Raw genomic sequence first — 18174 nt, forward strand, 5'->3', positions numbered from 1 at the left:
CTTTTGTATATTCATTTAGTTACTTAGATGTTAGTTTATATTTTCTAGTTAACTTATAACTATGTTTTAGGTCTTTATAGGGGTGGCCATTGTTCATAGCAAATATAGAAATTAAGACACTTTGTTGTGAATGTTAGGATGCTTACTACTCAATACAAAAATCACTTTGTTGAATTTATTCTCTATTTTTCGTTTCAAAATGGTGTTATTCACTTGATCTATTTGATGCTTTTTTCCAATATTCTTGAGATTGTTTATTGGCACTCTAATCATAACAAACTAATATTAGAGCCAATTTGAATCTTGTTGTACGTTACTGATATGTTCATGCATTGGATATCACTTCCAAGATCTAGAAGTTCAACTAAAAAAAAGTTTCAACATTTCGAAAATCAAGATAAGGGTTTTGCTTAAGGAGGAAAACATGAGGATATCATTTTTCATAAGTGTGTCACATATAGGGAGACATGTCTAGGTAGAAGAAGGAAAATTCTTATTCAGTGATTCTTCTATAGTTGTAAAATGAGAATTTTTAATGGAGCTTTAGAAATTCCCTTACAATATTTTCACAAAAAATGGTTATTAAACACTTATAAGAAGTTGTTTAATGATTTTATAAATAAGTTCACAAAAGCTTTCTAAATTATTTTAATGATGACCAAGAGAGTTATAACATGTAACAAAGACATATAATATTGTTTTTATACTATTTCACTCTTAACTTTGACTATGTTCAATTCTCGAATGTTAACAACAAAGAGTTCCACTAAACTAACAATGTTTATAAGTATTATTACTATCATTTTTATCTTACAAGAATTCACAAAGTCTCATTAGGCTATCCGCTAAGTTCCCCTAAGTTTAAACAAAGTACATAAGGCCCTTTTAATCCAGGTGCACAAAGCCTCTAGAAAAAGTACACAAGGTTTCTTCAAGATATACAAAAAAAAAAAAATGGTTTAAACAAATGGATATTAAATACAAACTCCTCCTTCTAAGAGATAACTTCGTAAACGTGATGAATTTACAAATATGTTTTTTACAAAGTTGTATAAAAATTAATCTATCTAAGAATTTAAAAGCTTTTAAAATAATGAAAGAATATATGCATGTTGTCTCTTTCTTTCTTTGTTAATTCGTCAACTTTTCATGTGCATGACAAACTTTTATTTGTTAGTGTCCTAAAAAATATCTATTGTGACTCAATGCTTATACATTATCATTTGTGTTGAAGCTTCCTGGTATGGGTGTTTGACTTTAAGTTGACGCTTCTAAAGAATATCTAACACTATTGTCAGCTTGCAAAAGTACTTTTTAACTAAATAGTGAGCCATTAATTATGAAATCATAACTACCGATAGACTACCTTTCATTTAGGTCACCAATATAGTCTATATTTGAGTATCCAATAAAAGTACACTCAATGTCACCCTTTTAAATAAGTATAACATCAAACATACCTTAATGTACATGAGTATGTTTCACCACCTGGCAATGTTCCTTCCTTGGGTTAACTATGTACCTATTCGTTAGAGTAATTACCCGAGCAAGGTCTAGTTTAGTGCACATAATCACATACATAAGACTTTTCATTGCATTAGCATAAGGAACACGAGTCATGTATTCCTTTTCAACTTCTGGTAGAGTAGTGTTGGTTACAATAGATGGATGGACAATGTCAATGAAGTATCAAATAACTTGATACAAATCATGCCCAAATGGAAAAGGACCTTCTAAAAATGTACATTTGTTGATCCAAAAAGAGCTTCTTTTGTGCATAATTCCACCAAATTTCCATGCCTAGAATTCGACTAGTAGCTCCTAAGTATTTTATCTCAAATTTACTATTTAATATTGACTTCAAATTTTGAATCTATACCCGATGCTTAAAAGTTAGCAACATATTGTCTACATATGGTAGAAGATAAACTAGGGAATCATCCCACACTTTCTTAAATCAATTCTTGTTAGGACACATATGGAAAGTAGAACAATAATCACAATCTAGAATCCACGCTTCAAAATAATCCAACTTATCACCTATTACAAACACCAAACTATCTTCATTTGACATGAACCATCTTGAGTCGTAGCTGCTAAAGAATCTTTGTTGATTCTCTAGACAATCTTTCTTCTAGTGACTTGGTTCTTTGCAATAGTTATAGATGTCTTTTATATTAATATTGGACCTTTATTCTAGTTTCTTAATCCCTTAACTACACTAGATGTTATAAACTTAGAGGACTCAAACTCGTCCATTCCATTATTTGTCTTGTGTTGAATATTCAGGTGATAAGGTAAGACTTCATATCTTCTATGTTAGAGTTGATGGCTTAAACAAGAGCGGGGTGAATTGTTTCTAAAATATTTTCGCAATTACTTTCCTTTAGAATGAATCTTTAACAAACAACTCATATAAGCATTTCAAAAAGTCAATCAAACAGTCTAACAGAAATAAATATCAGAATTTCAATCGGTTAAAACACGATTTAATCGGTTGTTTATGGCAGCGAAAATATCAAACAATTAGAGAGTTGAGAGAGAGAGAGAGATTTACAAACAAGGTTTATACTGGTTCACTCAATTCCTGAGCTACATGCAGTCCTCAGTCAAACCACTAAGTATTCCACTATGTAACCAAACACAGATTACAAACACCCACAAAGAGGTGATCCTGAAACCACAAGACCTACTCACCCTCTTTGAACACAACACACACCTCAAGCCAGAATCACACTCACTTTACAGGATTTTACAAACACGTTTACAGAATGTAATATGAACAATTACAAGAAACTAAGACAGAGTAGAAAACATTTGGAATCAGTAAATCAGAAGCCCTATGATCAGTTCTTGAATCACAGCAAAGCTCAAAAGCAATCTATCTAAACTTGAAAAACTCCTTTTCACAAACAGATTGTAATCTTTCTTTTTGATCTCAAATCAGAGTGTAAAACTTCTATATTTCTCTCGCATGAAACTTTTGAAAGAAGGCTATATTTATAACCTTTGAAAAACTATCGTTTAAGGCAGATTTGAACAACTGAATCAATTAAAACAGGTTTTCAAAATACTGTTATGAAAACTTACTTTTAATCGGTTGAAACCACGATATAACCGGTTGAATGGTTTCAGCAGTTACACAACTGATTCAAAAAACAATTTCAAAACTCCTTTGCCAGCTAAGTGACAAACAACCGATTGTCTCGAAACCTTAATCGGTTGTTTTTCCCTTTGCATGGAAAAAACACTTAGTTCTTTAAAACAGATTGCAACAACTTTCTGTAGGAATCAAGACTGATCTTACAAAGATTCTAAACCCCATAACTAAACCCAAACCTAAAACACAACACAACTTCAGGTTCCATGAGGATTTGATACATCAAAGCTTCCCATCTTCAACATTCTAGTGTGATGTAATCTTTACCAATGACTCAAATGGGAAATTTGACAAACAAAATTGTCATTGAATCTTTATCTTCCATCTTCACACTTAATTCTTTATAAACGCTTAAGAATGTGACAAAATTCTCAAATAAAGAGGGAAAACCTACCTAAAGAATCACCTTTAAATCTTCAATCCTCACAACCATGTCTCTTAAGCTCTGTCAAAATTATATACATCTTGTTAACGAAAATATCAACAAACTGAGTTCGTATGCTCCTACATAAAATATGATTAAGTTACACTCTCCAACACATCGTGAGATTTTACTTTATGTAAACCTTAAAAGGTTGGAAGGATCTTGACCAACTCAAGATGTTTTGGAGAAGAGAAACTCCAGAGGTTTTTGAAGCATTAATGTCGAAAGCATGTAATCCATGGTGAAATCCATTTTGTTTGCATTAGTTTCAATGTAAAAATAAGAATAAGTAAAGAAATGAAAACAAAAAATGAATTAAGACAAGAGAATGGAGAAGAACTTGCCACCTTTAATTTAAGAACCAAAGGATAAGTTTGACAAGATTTACCACTTGAGAAAGCTTCTAAAGATAAAAACAAAAGAAAGAATAGAGAACTCTCAAAACTTTCAAAGTGAACTCACAAAGGAAAATTTCATTTAATTTTCAAAAGTGTGTTTACAAATGGAATAGACTCTCTTATGTAAAGGGTGAATTTTTCCAAGGAGTGGAAAAGAGAGAAGAAAATTTATTTAACTTTTCTAAAAAAGAGTTAACTCCACTAAGCATGAGTATCACATGTTAATCCCTTAAAAATAGGAAATGTAACACTGAATTTAGGGAGAGTAATGATTACACTTTCAAAACCAATGATGACTCTTGGAGAAGTCACATGTTAGACACCTATCTACTCTTTGATGGACACAAGAAGACTTTTGAAAGCTTGAAGGGTCAAGTGAAAAAGTTAAACTACCCTATGTGCACTTAAAAGTGACATGTGGTAGTTTAGAAGCTCCAAAAGACACTTCTAACTTCAAGAGTGCGTGAATTTTGTCCAAGCTCTCTCTCAAGTTAAAAATATTAAGTTTTAAATTCTCTCAAGTTCATCTAAAAACTAAGAAACTACTTATCTACAAGTCCTTTAATGCCATCTCCCTTTTATTTATTCTTCTTTTTCAAGCTTCTTGTGCGTACTCCTCTTCTTCTTCTTCAAAATCTCTTTCTAATCCTTATTTATATCATTAAAAGATTGATATTTGAGAGTTTCATGCGATTGATTCTTAAAAGACTGTTATTTAAGCCATCACATAAGTTTATTCCCCCCTTAGATCAAACAATTAATGCCAAGTAGTGTTTTTTTTCGTGTTGGAGCTCAACTCCAAGAGTCCTTATGAAAGGTGAAGACTTCAAAGTCTAGAAGGACTATGAAGTCACCTTTGACCTTCAAATAATGAAGTAGTTGTTGTATCAAAATTGAATAAGACTACATCAAGCTTTTTATCAATACCAAAGGCATCTTCAAGGCATCATATTGCCTATGACTTTATCCATTGGAATTTCACTCCAAAAACTAGTTTCTCTTTGGAAGTCAACCACATAGGCTTGCCTTTAAATCAATGTAAAGGTAAATAGGTGATTGTAACAGATGAAGACGAGCCTATCGTTCTTCCCAAGGATCCACTTAGACCAACCAAAGTTAAGCTTGAAGATCTAATGCAATAAAACCTTGAGTGTTAGGTGTCTCATGTCTTGATTCTTTTTGCTAGATTCAAAGTCAACAGTTGCTCATACTAGTGGCTTATATCCAAAACACAGACCTCACTCAATTGTGATTATAAAAATTAAAGTTAAGTAAGGTGCAAAAATCTCAATCAAAATATACTAGCAAAGCACGCAATAAGAAACCTAAACATGAAATCAATTCAAAGAAATTAGAACTAAGCAATTGAATCTACTAAAAATCAAAATGACATGATTTAAGTGTTAGAATTATAGGGCTAAAACAAGAGGGGGGTGAATTGTTTTTGAAATATTTTCACAAGTATTGAAGGTAGAGTGAAAGGCTATGAAGAATTAATCAATGGAAAATCTGTCCAGCCAAATATAATTTGTTTTTAAGCTTGATGTAGAAAATCAACCGGTTGTTTTTATCAGCACTTTATAAAAATAAAGTTAAAGCAATTTAAAGAGTGTAAGGATAGAGAGATTCACACAAGATGTTTATATTGGTTCACTTAACACCTGAGCTACATCCAGTCCTCAAAAAACGACTGAGAATTCACTATGTAATCAACCCTATATTACAAGCTACACACACCAAGAGTGATGATCTTGAACCCCTCAAGAACACACACCACTCCTAATGGAGAAAGTCCTTCATGATTTGTAAAATTTGTTGATGATCAGCGGAAGCTCTATGGATTGTAAGCGAACAAGGTCCTCCTAAGAGGTGTGGTGACCTTGAAGGTGCATGCTAGGTAGGGGATGAGAGTGGTGAGGCCATCTCTCTTTGGTAAGGTGAGAATTGAAGATCAATAGCCTAACCTAAGAGGTTTTGGGCAAGAAGTGAAATTGGCTCAAATTTGGCAGCAATTCACTAAGTATATTAATCTTGTAAATACATGAGTCAAGCCCTCTTATTTATAGTGTTTAGAAGGATGGAAATTCAAAAGAAAGTGGAGGGAAATTCAAATGAGAAGCATTTGAATTTGGAGCCAATTCCTAGTCACAAGGGAAGTGTAACTTGGTTTCTTTTTTTGGCACCTCCTAAATCTACACCTACACCTTCTTTTTATGTCACATGGAAGGTGTGACTTAGCTTTATACATTTGCACCTCTTATATCTATATCTACACCTCCCTTTATGTTCTACTAAAAATACTCAAAAGTAATTACAAAAAAAGACATCCAATGATGCTTAATTGGCCCAGATCTTCTATTTGTTGGGCTTAAGCTGAAGCTTGAACTTGTAATTGGGATTGGGCTTGGGCCTCTTCCATCATCCCCTCCCTCTTGAAAAGGATTTGTCCTCAAATCCAATGTTTCTTCTTCATCATCATTATGTGGATGTATGTGGCTGGATGGTTTCCATCATCCCCTCCTTCTTGAGAGGATCTGTCCTCGGATCTACAGGTTTGATCTCGAACAACAACCTTATTCTTGTTTTGAAAACTAGACTCGTCCTCCAGGATCAAATGTCCATCTCTGTGAGTCATCAAACAAAGCAAATGAGTTAGTTTAAGCAGTTATAAAATTAGTCTTATTAAGTTGTCATTCCTCTTGTTTTTCTATTGTTTTTGGGAACTTTTTACAAGATTTCTTTAGGGAACATTCTTAAGGATTTTATATGCGAGAGATTGATATAAATGAATTTTCTACGGACATCAATTTCAATCAAAGAACTTAATATTGACATGCTAATCAAAATACATGAGAGTGAGAGAGATGAAACCTAATCCCTATTTTTCCAACTTGAAGCAACTAATTCTTTGTTTGTTTTCTTATTGATCATTGCCAACACACTCAATTCAACACTCTTTTTATTGTTATGTTCTATATTTAGCGATTGTTGTACTTGATAATTCATTGTTCCTTGTGGGATCGATATCCATCCTTAGGGATAATTATTACTTTTGACAAACGCAATGCACTTGCCGTAGAAAGTCATCAGCTTTACAACAAAGTATTAAAACATGAAAATATCTTTAAGTACCAAATATCTTGATAGACATTAATGCTTCATCTGATGTTAACAAACACCATAGCATTTTGTACTTTTATCTTCATTAGATAAGCTTGTGCTCAAAACAAACGATAAGATATTGTCTTTAGTGTTGAAGCGACTAGTGCTGCAATATTTGATAAATCCACTCTTAAGGAAGTGTTAAAGATTGAAGACTTAGTTTTATATAAAGTGTGTGTTGTGTCTTTTTTATTTGTGTACCGCCCAGGTGGTCGGAAGTGATGACGTGGCAACAAGCTATTATATAGGCATGTTGAACGGGACACCTGGCTAGCAGAAGGGAAGGAGGTCGGGGGGCTCGTGTAGTCGCCAGTTATTAAGTTGGCGTGCTCCGATCTTTAGCATACCTAAACCGGCGGTCACCGGGTTTGAGATGAAGTCGCCGGATGCGAACAGGCGACCAAGTGATTAGAGATCGCCGAAAGAAGGACATCGCCGAAGGATCAGGGAAGCTTGTTCCAGGCTTTAGAAGCAGAGGATGAAATCGTCAAATAGTCATTCCCTAGCTAGCCAGAGGTTGAGGCCGAGGAACAGCTTACCCGAGCATGCACGATGAGGCAAGTAAAGTAGATCATGAAGGCGGCCGGCGAGACCACAGGGAAGGTGTGTATGAAGGCACCCGTTGATGGCATTTCATGTGTGGTGAGCTAGACGGTCCTTCTAGATGCTCCTTATGTAGCCACTCCTTATCATGGTCTAGACGCTCCATATCTTAGGCTAGACGCTCCTCCTTGAGTCTAGACGCTCCTCTTCATAAGCTAGACGGTCTTAGCCTTGGAATCTTGGCTTTCATAGTGTGGTGAGCGTGGGCCCTCCTCCATCATCCCCTCCCTCTTGAAAAGGATTTGTCCTCAAATCCAAGGCTTTTGCTTGGGGGATGGTTGTGGCTGGATGGTGTCCATCATCTCCTCCTTCATGAGAAGATCTATCCTCAGATGTGCATTCTTGATCTCGGATAGCAGCCTCTTGCTTCGTCAAGATGTATCCTCCCGGATCAAATGTCAATCTATGTGAATCCTGAAACAAAGCAAAGGAGTTAGGGTGAGCCTTTGGAAAACAATTAATTGTGCGAAGTTGCCATCTTTGTTTTTCTCTTGTTTTGGTCAACTTCTCACAATATCTCCCTTTTGAGGGTTGTAGGTGCCCTCTAATCCTCTTATATTTTCTAAAATTTTCAAAAGTAGTTACTTTTTCCTTAGGCATAATACCTTTAGGAAATGGTGACAACTTTAAAAAGGCAAGAGGACTATGTTCACATACAACTTCAAATGGAGAGATATGAGTAATCTTGTGGACTACTCCATTGTATGCATGTATAAAAGGAAAAGGATTCTCATCCCAAGAATGGTGGGTGTCCCTCATGATTTCGTGAAGCATAGAAGGGAGAGCTATGTTTTCAAATTTTGGAGCTCTATCCCTTATTTTTGAAAATAAATCATGGAGGCTTGTCACTTTTCTTAAGAAGAGTTTATCCACTTCCATGAAGAAAGAATCAAGACCTTTTGTTGTCCTAGGAAGCTCTAATAGGAAATGTGTGTCTTCCCAAGTATCTTTTACAAAAGGTGAAGGAGTATAGAGTTCTTGAGACTTTGCTTTAGGTGTAGTTTGAAAACAAGAGTTGTATCTAAAGTAATGTCTTTGAACCTCTTTTCTCATGGGTGACAAAAGTTTTCCTCTTAAAAGCTCTAGAGTTTCATCAATTCTCATTTGCCCCATGAGTTCTCCTTCTTGTAGACTTTTTCTCTTATGTGCAAAGAGAGTCTCGTTGGTACAACCATTGTTTATGAAAATTTGTACATTTTGCAATGGTTGTCTCAATAAGACATGGCAAGTTGTTCTAGGCACTACTTCATACAAAAATTGGTAGGTGCTTATAGATAACTTGTCATTCTTTTGGGGATATCTTAACACATTGGAGAAATAGTCTTGATCTATGCAAGCTTCTTTTAAAGACTTTTCTTTTGTGCTCATGCTTGCAAGTGTTCCTTTACAATAGGAAAGGCTAGGTTGTTCAACAAGAAGCATGTTTGTAAAGGTAGTTTCATTGTGCTTGACTTGTTGAATGACCTTGTGGGAAGGAACACTATTCTCCCACGCCTTTTGTTTCCCAAAATTTTTTTCTTTTTCTATTTTTTCTTCATCCCTTTTTTGTTTCATTTGTATTTGGTCTTTTACCACTTGGGAATGTGGTAAAGGGCTAAGTACAAATCTTTTGTGCTTGTGGATGAAAGAAATCTCGTTAGTTAGACCATTATGCGAGGTTTTCTTATCAAATTGCCATGGTCTACCTAATAAGATGTGGCAAGCTTCCATAGGTACTACATCACATAAAACATTGTCTTTGTAGTTACCTATAGAAAACTCGATTTCCACTTGTTTGTCTACACGTAGTTCTCCATCCTCATTGATCCATTGTAAATTGTACGGTTTTGGATGAGGAACTACTTGTAGTTTTAATTTTTCAATCAATCTAGTGCTAGAGCAATTGCAGCATGACCCACCATCCACAATAAGAGAGCATATATTTTCTAAAATATTGCATCTAGTATGAAAAATGTTCTCTCGTTGTGTCTCGTTGGATGCACTAGGTTGATTGTGGAGGATTCTTTGAATCATCAATAAGTCCCCCTCCAAAGGATTTATCCTTTCTCCTTCCCCTTTTTCTTGAGTACTAGGTTCATCCTCACCACTTGTGTACTCATCTTGTCCTTTTAAAAACAAAACCCTTTGGTTTGGACATTGTGCTTGCACATGCCCTCTTCCAAAACATTTAAAACACTTGGTGTCCCTAGCACGGATGTATGGGGTGGAGGCATCTTTCACTAAGGGTTTGGTAGTTTCTTTGGATTCGTCTCTAGGTGTACTACCCTCCCTTTTAAAGTCTTTCTTGGGATAAGAGTTGGAGTAAGAACCCACCCTTAGACTTGAAGTTTTGCGCAAATTTTGTTGTTCAACTTTAATGCAAAGTTGAACCAAATCATTCAAGTCTTGGTAGGGTAATAGTTCTACTCGATCCCTTATCTCAAGGTTGAGCCCACTTAGAAACCTAGATATGGTGGTGGTTTCTTCCTCTCTAATGGATGCTCTCATCATGTAGAGCTCCATTCTCTGCCTATACTCTTCCACACTTAAGTTCTTTTGTTGGAGTCTTTGGAGCTTGTCCATCAACTCCCTATGGTAGTAGGAAGGTATGTGGCGACGTCTTAGGGCTCCCCTAAGGTCATTCCAATATTCTATGGAAGGCTCCCTATGAAGACGTCGGTCTCTCTCTAAAGAGGTCCACCAATACATGGCATTGCTTTGGAAACTAAGGGTTGCTAAGGGTACCTTCCTCTCTTCACTCACCCTATGGCAAGCAAAGAGTTGCTCTACTTTCATCTCCCAATCTAGGTAGGCCTCTACGTCTTCCTTACCATAGAAATGGGGTAGGTCTACCCTTACTTCCTTTGGGCTCTCTTGCTCCCTTTGTCTAGTTCTTCTAGGGGGTGGTTGGTAATAATCATTGATTCTACGGCTGCCCTCCCCTAGAGACTCAATACTTTGAGATGCATGAGTAAGCGTTTTTTTGGATTTTTGTGTTTTTTTGTGACTTCTCTTCTTGAGCTTTAGCCAACTCATTGATTTTGTTCTCATTCTCCAATTGTCTAAAAGATATCAATTGTACCGCTTGGGATACTTCTTTTAAAAGAGTTTTCAAAGATTTTACTTCACTTTCTATAGACTTTGGAGAGTGAGAAGAAGAAGACATGGCTAAAACTTTGTGTATATAGGTGTTTTACTTGGAGAAAGTTTAGGAAAGTTAGAGAAGGGAGTTTTCCAGGTAAGGGAGGTGAGTCACAATGGACTACTTAAGTACCAAGCCTTTTCCTTGCCAAAAACTTTCCTCCAATGACTTCACACAAAATTTTCTCTTAGTAAAACACTTAGAACACAAGAAGTTGAGAAATCAAAAAGCAAGAAAACTATGTAAGCTAGATATGCAGCAAAGCTAGTCGGTATAGCACAAAATTAAACAATACTAAGCATGCAAAACGTTTCTACCAAAACAAAAAGAAAGACAATCACCAACAATTAACAAAATTAAACATGCAAAACGTACCTATGAAAGCAAAAGAAAAGCAATTACAAACAAGTAACAATTACTAATCAAGAATGCTATACTATTCGGCCCTAGGTGAGGCTTCTTGGACACTTTGAGCCCTTGAAGACACACTCACCGTCTAAAACGTAATTAAAAGAGGTAATTAACAATAAACCAAGTTGCAAAGGAAATAAGAAAACTCCCTTTGTTGTTCCTCCTTTTGGTTAGTGCACTTCTTTGTTGTCTTGATTGTTGATCTCCTAAGTGTTTGTAGTGTTTGTTTCAAGGAAGCTTGTTTCGGTTTTGGCTTTGTCTCCTCCTTAGAATGTTGGCTTTAATTCTCCAATTTCCAGCACCTATTCACAAGGGCTAAACCTTTAACCAAGTCAAATTCCATGCACATAAGCACCAAGGGAGAAATTAAATTCCAGCACCCAAAAAGAGAGGTCAAGGAACAAAAGCAAGAAACAAATTTTAATTGAAAGAAAACAGTACCACCAAAAGGATTTATAATATGACAACTTAGAAAGAGATTCAAGAAAATAAAGCAAACAATTAAAGGTACTCAATAAAAGGTTGGCACACAAAAGAATTCCTAAAGAAAAGCACTAGATTAGATGACCAAATAAAAAAACAGCACCACTGGAAAATGTTGTGGGCCAGAAAACGTGTTTGTTCCCCGATTTATGCTGATCTGTATTTTTGGAATTTGGCTCTGAAATTTGTTATGCAAGATATTCAGGATCTTATCTAAAATCTGGCTTTGGATTCACTCAAAACGGATGCACCATTGTTTTTTAATAAATTTTGCAAAATTGGTGTTCAGTTAGGCCAGCTGGAGCGCTCAAGATTTGCACTCTGATTTTGTAAGATTTATCATTTTTTTTCTGTTGCTTCTTTTGACCTCATTCTTTTTTTGTCTTTTCTATAACACTTTAAACTTGCATTTTACAGAAAATCAGAATTTTCCTATGGGTGGAAATATTTTTTTTAAACAAAACAGCCCAGAACAGAGAGATGATACAGGGGAAATCTGGAAAACTGGAAGAAAACAGCAAGATAACCAAAATTAACACAATGGAAATGTAAGAATGGAAATTGTGTAAGAACTAAGACACAATTATGAACTCAAACTAAAAATAAAAAGCACCAAAGGATCAAAATAACAGCAGATTAAAGCAATATAAAGAGACCCAAAAGCAAGAAACAATCAAGCCAATAATAGGACTACTAAGAATTGTTGACAAATATGGATTCACATGACTTGACACAACATTTATAGATTCAGAAAAAAAAGACTCAAAGCATAAAATGAAGCAAATATAAGAAAGCAATAAGGACTCAAATTCCTAAAAGAAAAACAGCCACACAATGGTGTAAGGAATCCTATCACAAGCTGCACAGAATTTGTTCAAGATCAATTGAACAATTATGCTTTGGTTGGATCTTCCATAAGCACACCAAGAACAATTTAAAATATAAAAACAGCAAGACAAGTAAGGAATTGAAATGACAAAGATGAAATAAAGAAGAACTGAAATTAAAAGACCAAGCTACTCATCTTGAAGAACCAAAAGCTCATGATACCAAATGATGGCATTTCATGTGTTCTTCTTGAATCAAAGTAGTAAAAAGTGATGCGAAAGCAATGGGTGAGTGAAACAAAGCCCTCCTAGGAGTTGTGTTGGCTTTGAAGGTGCATGATGAGTGTGGTGTTTGAGTGGTTCGGCCAGCTCAAGGGAGAAAGGTGAAAGGATTGAAGTTTATAGCCTAGATTTCTAGGAGAAGTAAAGCTAGTGCACAAAAATGGCAGCATAACATTACTCAATTAAACTTTTTTTTAAAATATAATGAGATAGCTTTCCTATTTATAGGCTATCTTGGACGTAAATGGTAAGCTAACTTCTAAGGAAAAGAAAACCAAAATTAAATCTAAATGCTAAGCCATGTGTCATGTGCAATGACCGGCCACACAACCCTAGTTTCTAGAATGTTTCCATCAAAAGTGCTTTCTACACTATCCTATCTACTAAGTACCCCTAATGGGCCTTCATGTACCAATTACAAGGCTTTCCCAAACCGTAGCTTGATCCATGTGTGGTGAGCTAGACGGTCCTTCTAGATGCTCCTTATATAGCCACTCCTTATCATGGTCTAGACGCTCCATATCTTAGGCTAGACGCTCCTCCTTGAGTCTAGACGCTCCTCTTCATAAGCTAGACGGTCTTAGCCTTGGAATCTTGGCTTTCATAGTGTGGTGAGCGTGGGCCCTCCTCCATCACCCGTACTCGCCATGCAGAAGAGATCACGCTCCAAGGCAGTTACGCGCTGAGTTGTTTCCTGCATAAATAACTTAGCTGAAAGCCTGAAGAGTAAGAGGTGACGCCCGAGTCAAGGATGCTCCAGATGGTGACACGTGTACAGCTGGATGCGAGCCACGTGTCCAGATGTGTAACTGCCAGGAGAGAGAAAGTGCACAGGTATATAAGAGATCCTAACAAACTTCTGAGGTACGCGCGTTTTAGAATATTTCTTTTACGCTGGTGAGAACTTGAGTACGCTGAGAGAGAATTTTGCACGGTTCCAGAAAGCTCTTAAGTTTTCTCTTAGTATTTGGTGGTTCAGTCGCTGACTTGGGCGTCGGAGCATGATCGGCCGCAGCGGTGCCGTTCTGTCTTTTTGCAAGTTCTTGAGGTGAATCAAAGCGAAGGACGAAAGCTAACACGGCGCAAAGTCGATCCAGATTTGACGAGGCAAGGCTCTTGCGTCTTGGTCAACAGGCAGGATCAATTTGTATGACTTTCCTTTTTCTGATTAGTTTAATCTTTATTTTTGCTTAATGGATTTAAATCTTATTGGAACTTATTTTTGTTAAAATATAATTTAAATTAATTAAAATATAGTTTAATCAATTAAAATACTTTTATCTAAAGTCCTAAAAGTGTAGTGGATATTTTAATAAATTATGTTGTTGATTTAATCAATGTACATTATTTAAAACTATAAATAGTTTTGGAATAATCTTTTAATATGTTATTAGTAAATTAAAATTTTCTCTTATTTTAACATATTGAAATAATGGTTTAATCAATTCTTTTCACTAATATGTGAAATCAACGAATTAAAACACACTATTAATCTATTAAAACTGATAGGATAAATTTAATATAACTCTCATTCTGAGATTTTTTTCAACAAAGTTTGAGATTTTAAAATACCTTCACATCTTAGAAAGTTATTCTTCTAAGTCAAAAAGAAGGTGTTTTCTTGAAGTTTTCTTTAAGTGTTATTCAGATAATTTGTTTTGGTCAATAGGATTTCACTTGAGTTTTTTCTATTCTAGTTTAATCTTGATGTGATTCAAGTAATATTCTTTTGTTGTATACTTTTCATTTGTGGTGTTTAACCTTGACTAGATAGGATTTTCAATTGCGGTTCTGGAACATAATGTCAGAGGGGTAGAAAACACTTTTGTAGGATTCAAGAGTGGTGTTCTTAGTGTATTTTGTAATTGAAAACACTTAATTTTGTGTGAGTTTGACTTGTTTAATTGAGCAATTGGATGTATCTCTTGTTTAAGAGTGAACTAATACACAAATTATTGTGTAATCTTCTCACTCTTTCTCTCTTTATTTTTGAATATGAACTAATCTTATTCTTCTTGTAACTGGAATTTCAATCTATTAAAAGTTTATATTATGCTTGCTTCAATTAATTAATTCTAAAAAAAATCATTCTAATTCTTAAAAAGTTACGAAAAACCTTAATAATTCAATTCACCACTCTCTTGAACTCGACCTATTTTTCTAAAATGTAACATTTCATAGTGCAATTTTAACTTATATATGTTTATACTATGTTTTGCAAACAATGTTCTCTTATCTGACCACCAAGAGAATCTCACAAGAAATGTTAATATCAAAGTCTCTTGAAGGGTGTGTTAAAGTTGTTAAATGCCAACAACCCATATGATAGGAAAATTTGTCACCTATATATAGACCATCTGCCTCATACAATTCTAACTTTTACTCAAGGTGAGATAAAATTTATGTGACCAAGAACTGATAAGTTATATTGTATATCAAAATGTTTCTTCAAAGAGAAGTTTGCATCAAATATTACTTGAAAGGCATTTAATACAACCCTCAATGTCTACGGGGATAGATGCAACTGGAAAACGAATAACTTCTCAAACTCTAGAAAATGATTTGCACAACTATCTTTCCAAGCTCTCTAAAAATATAATATACCTTTAAAAAAGAAAAAAAAATGGTTGCTTACAACCTAACATGATCCTATGAACACTTAAGTAAAAGACTTTTAAATCTAGCTTGTTGATTAAACATTGAAGTGTGCTTTAGAAACCTAAAAGAGTACACCTTATCTTGTTTTAGTCATAGGACGTACCACCTCTATTAGTTAAAAACCCTATGATCTTTTTATTACATTTTTTGTAAATAACTGTGATGTAATCATATGTTTAATCCATATAACTCCTTATAATTTGTATAAGTTACGATTGATGGGTGCATTGTGTGGGTTAAATGGATGAAGAAAATTGAATGGAGAAGATGAATTTGGTTGGTGAATATAGAGATTTATAAGAGGTGATGTCAACTCCTAAGTAATTCTAACCTAGACACAAAACTAGGCGAGCAAAGATAATTTGTGCACAAACTTGAGCAACATTTCTTTAGTAAATTTTAAGTTAATTTACAAGAAAGCTAGCACTTGCATTTATAGTGCTAAGAGGTGCCAAAATTCATAAAAGTTTAACGTAAACACTCTCCACTCCTAACTTGACAAGTGTCCTCTAATTGGAGAGAATCCTCTTCATTCCCATGAGGGCAATGTTTTCTCCCATCGGAGCAAATCCTTTCAAATTAGAGATTGACAAGTGGCCCTTCTTAGTTGGTGCAAGCCCTCCATCAGACTCTCTATTTGGAAAAGGATTTGTCCTCAGATCCAATTTATCATTGTAGTCATCACGACTTGGCATGGACCATTTCCTCAAAGATTATTTTCTTTCTCCACCAGGATCATGTATCCATCTTTAAAATACAGTAAACATTATCAGAATGCAAATGTTTTTATGGGGAATGTTAAAACATGGTCCTTTACATTTATAAAATTTTTAATGTGAAAAACTTGAACCTTATTTGAAAATATTTTTATTTACTTTGTAAGGTTTATTGCCTAAATCATGCAACTTCTTTACAAAGTGTTTTTTTTCCTGTAAAGATAAATTATTACCTTCTTCATAAGAGTGCAAAAGTATGTATATTTTATTGGAATCTTAACTCTAAACTCTTTTTTTTTTTACTTTTCATTTTCCTTTTGTTTCAATTTTTCTTTCATTTTTATTTCATCCTCTCTCGCTTGTTGTGGAGAGGAAATAAAGCTATTTTTTTGCCTTAGAGATTGAAACATATGTTGTTGGTGTAGCCATCATGTTTGATTTTATGATCATATTTCCATGGTCTTCCAAGTATAATGTGCCCAACTTTCATAGGTATAATGTTACACAAAACTTTTTTTTAAAAAAAAAGTTCATGTGGAAATAGGTACATTTACTTGTTCCTTCACTATTATTCCACTATCATTATTAATTCATTCAAGTTTATAAGGTTTTAGATGGGGTTCAGTAGTTAAGGCTAACTTTTCCATCAATCTAGAACTATAATAGTTACAACAAGATCCACTATCCACTACCATTGAGCAAATATTTGGAAATATTTTACGTGTGAAAAAATATTCTTGTTGTGACCGCTTTAATTCAATTGCTTAGTTTCAAAGAAGCCTTCTTACCAACAACAATTCTCCCTCACAGGGTTGAATTTCCTTGTTGGACTCCAAGACTTCATCCTCACTAGGTGTGGATATAGAGTTATTAGTGATATATTTTCCCTTTGACTCATCATACCTATATTTATAGGGGTAACCCTCCCTCCTAGGCTTTCTCCTATAAAATGATGTGTCAGGGTAGTTTTTTTGAAAGATAAACTTTCTTTTAAGTTGTTGTTCTACCCTAACTCATATATGAACCAACTCATCTAAATTCTCAAAAGGTATGAGTTCAACCCTATCTCAAATTTCAAGGTTAAGGCCACTTTGAAATCTAGTAATCATAACGTTGGGATTTTCCTTGACATTGGACCTCAACATAAGAAGTTTCATTTTCTGCCTATATTCCTCTACAGATAGATTTCTCTGTCTAACCTTTTGGAGTTGATACATCAAATTCCTCTCATAGTAAAAGGCAACATGGTGTCTCCTCATACCAGTTTTTAACTCATTCTAGTATCGAATATAAACAAAAAGGTCTTTCAATAAAGAAGTCGACCAATATATGGCTTGTCCTTGAAAGCTCGGTGTTGCTAGGGATACTTTTCTATTTTCTTCTACGTGGTGGCTTTTAAAAATTTGTTCCAATTTTATCTTCCAAACTAAAAATCCATATATATCAATTTTTCCATGAAAGGGAGGAAGGTTAACCCTTTATTCTCTAAGAAAGGTTCATTTCTAGGTCTTTGATGATTTTTATGTGGGATTTGATGGCAGAGACCTTAGCTCAGAATCAACCACTAGAGCCATGGCAAGGAGGATACAAGAAGATTGAGACTCTGCTAATGTTGGTAGAGACACTCTCTTATAGATTTTCAAAAATGTCACAACCTAGTGTAAATTTCTAGAGTAGGATTTTAATTTTCCTGCTTAAAAGTATAGTAGAAAATTTACTTGTATTTTTAAGTAAATTTGGGTTAGGTTTACGATTAAACTTCTAAAAACCTACCTAAGGTATATTTAGGCTTAATTGCAGCCCATATTAAACCCTAAGCTGACCATTAGACCTAATTAGGTCACATGGTGCACACTTGATCATGCTTGCCTTTTGTCTTCATTTAGGCACATATTTTCAAACCAATTTGCATTTGAATTTTCCACCCTT

Source organism: Phaseolus vulgaris, chromosome 8, assembly GCF_051622355.1.
Source record: "Phaseolus vulgaris cultivar YP4 chromosome 8, ASM5162235v1, whole genome shotgun sequence".
NCBI lineage: Eukaryota > Viridiplantae > Streptophyta > Magnoliopsida > Fabales > Fabaceae > Phaseolus > Phaseolus vulgaris.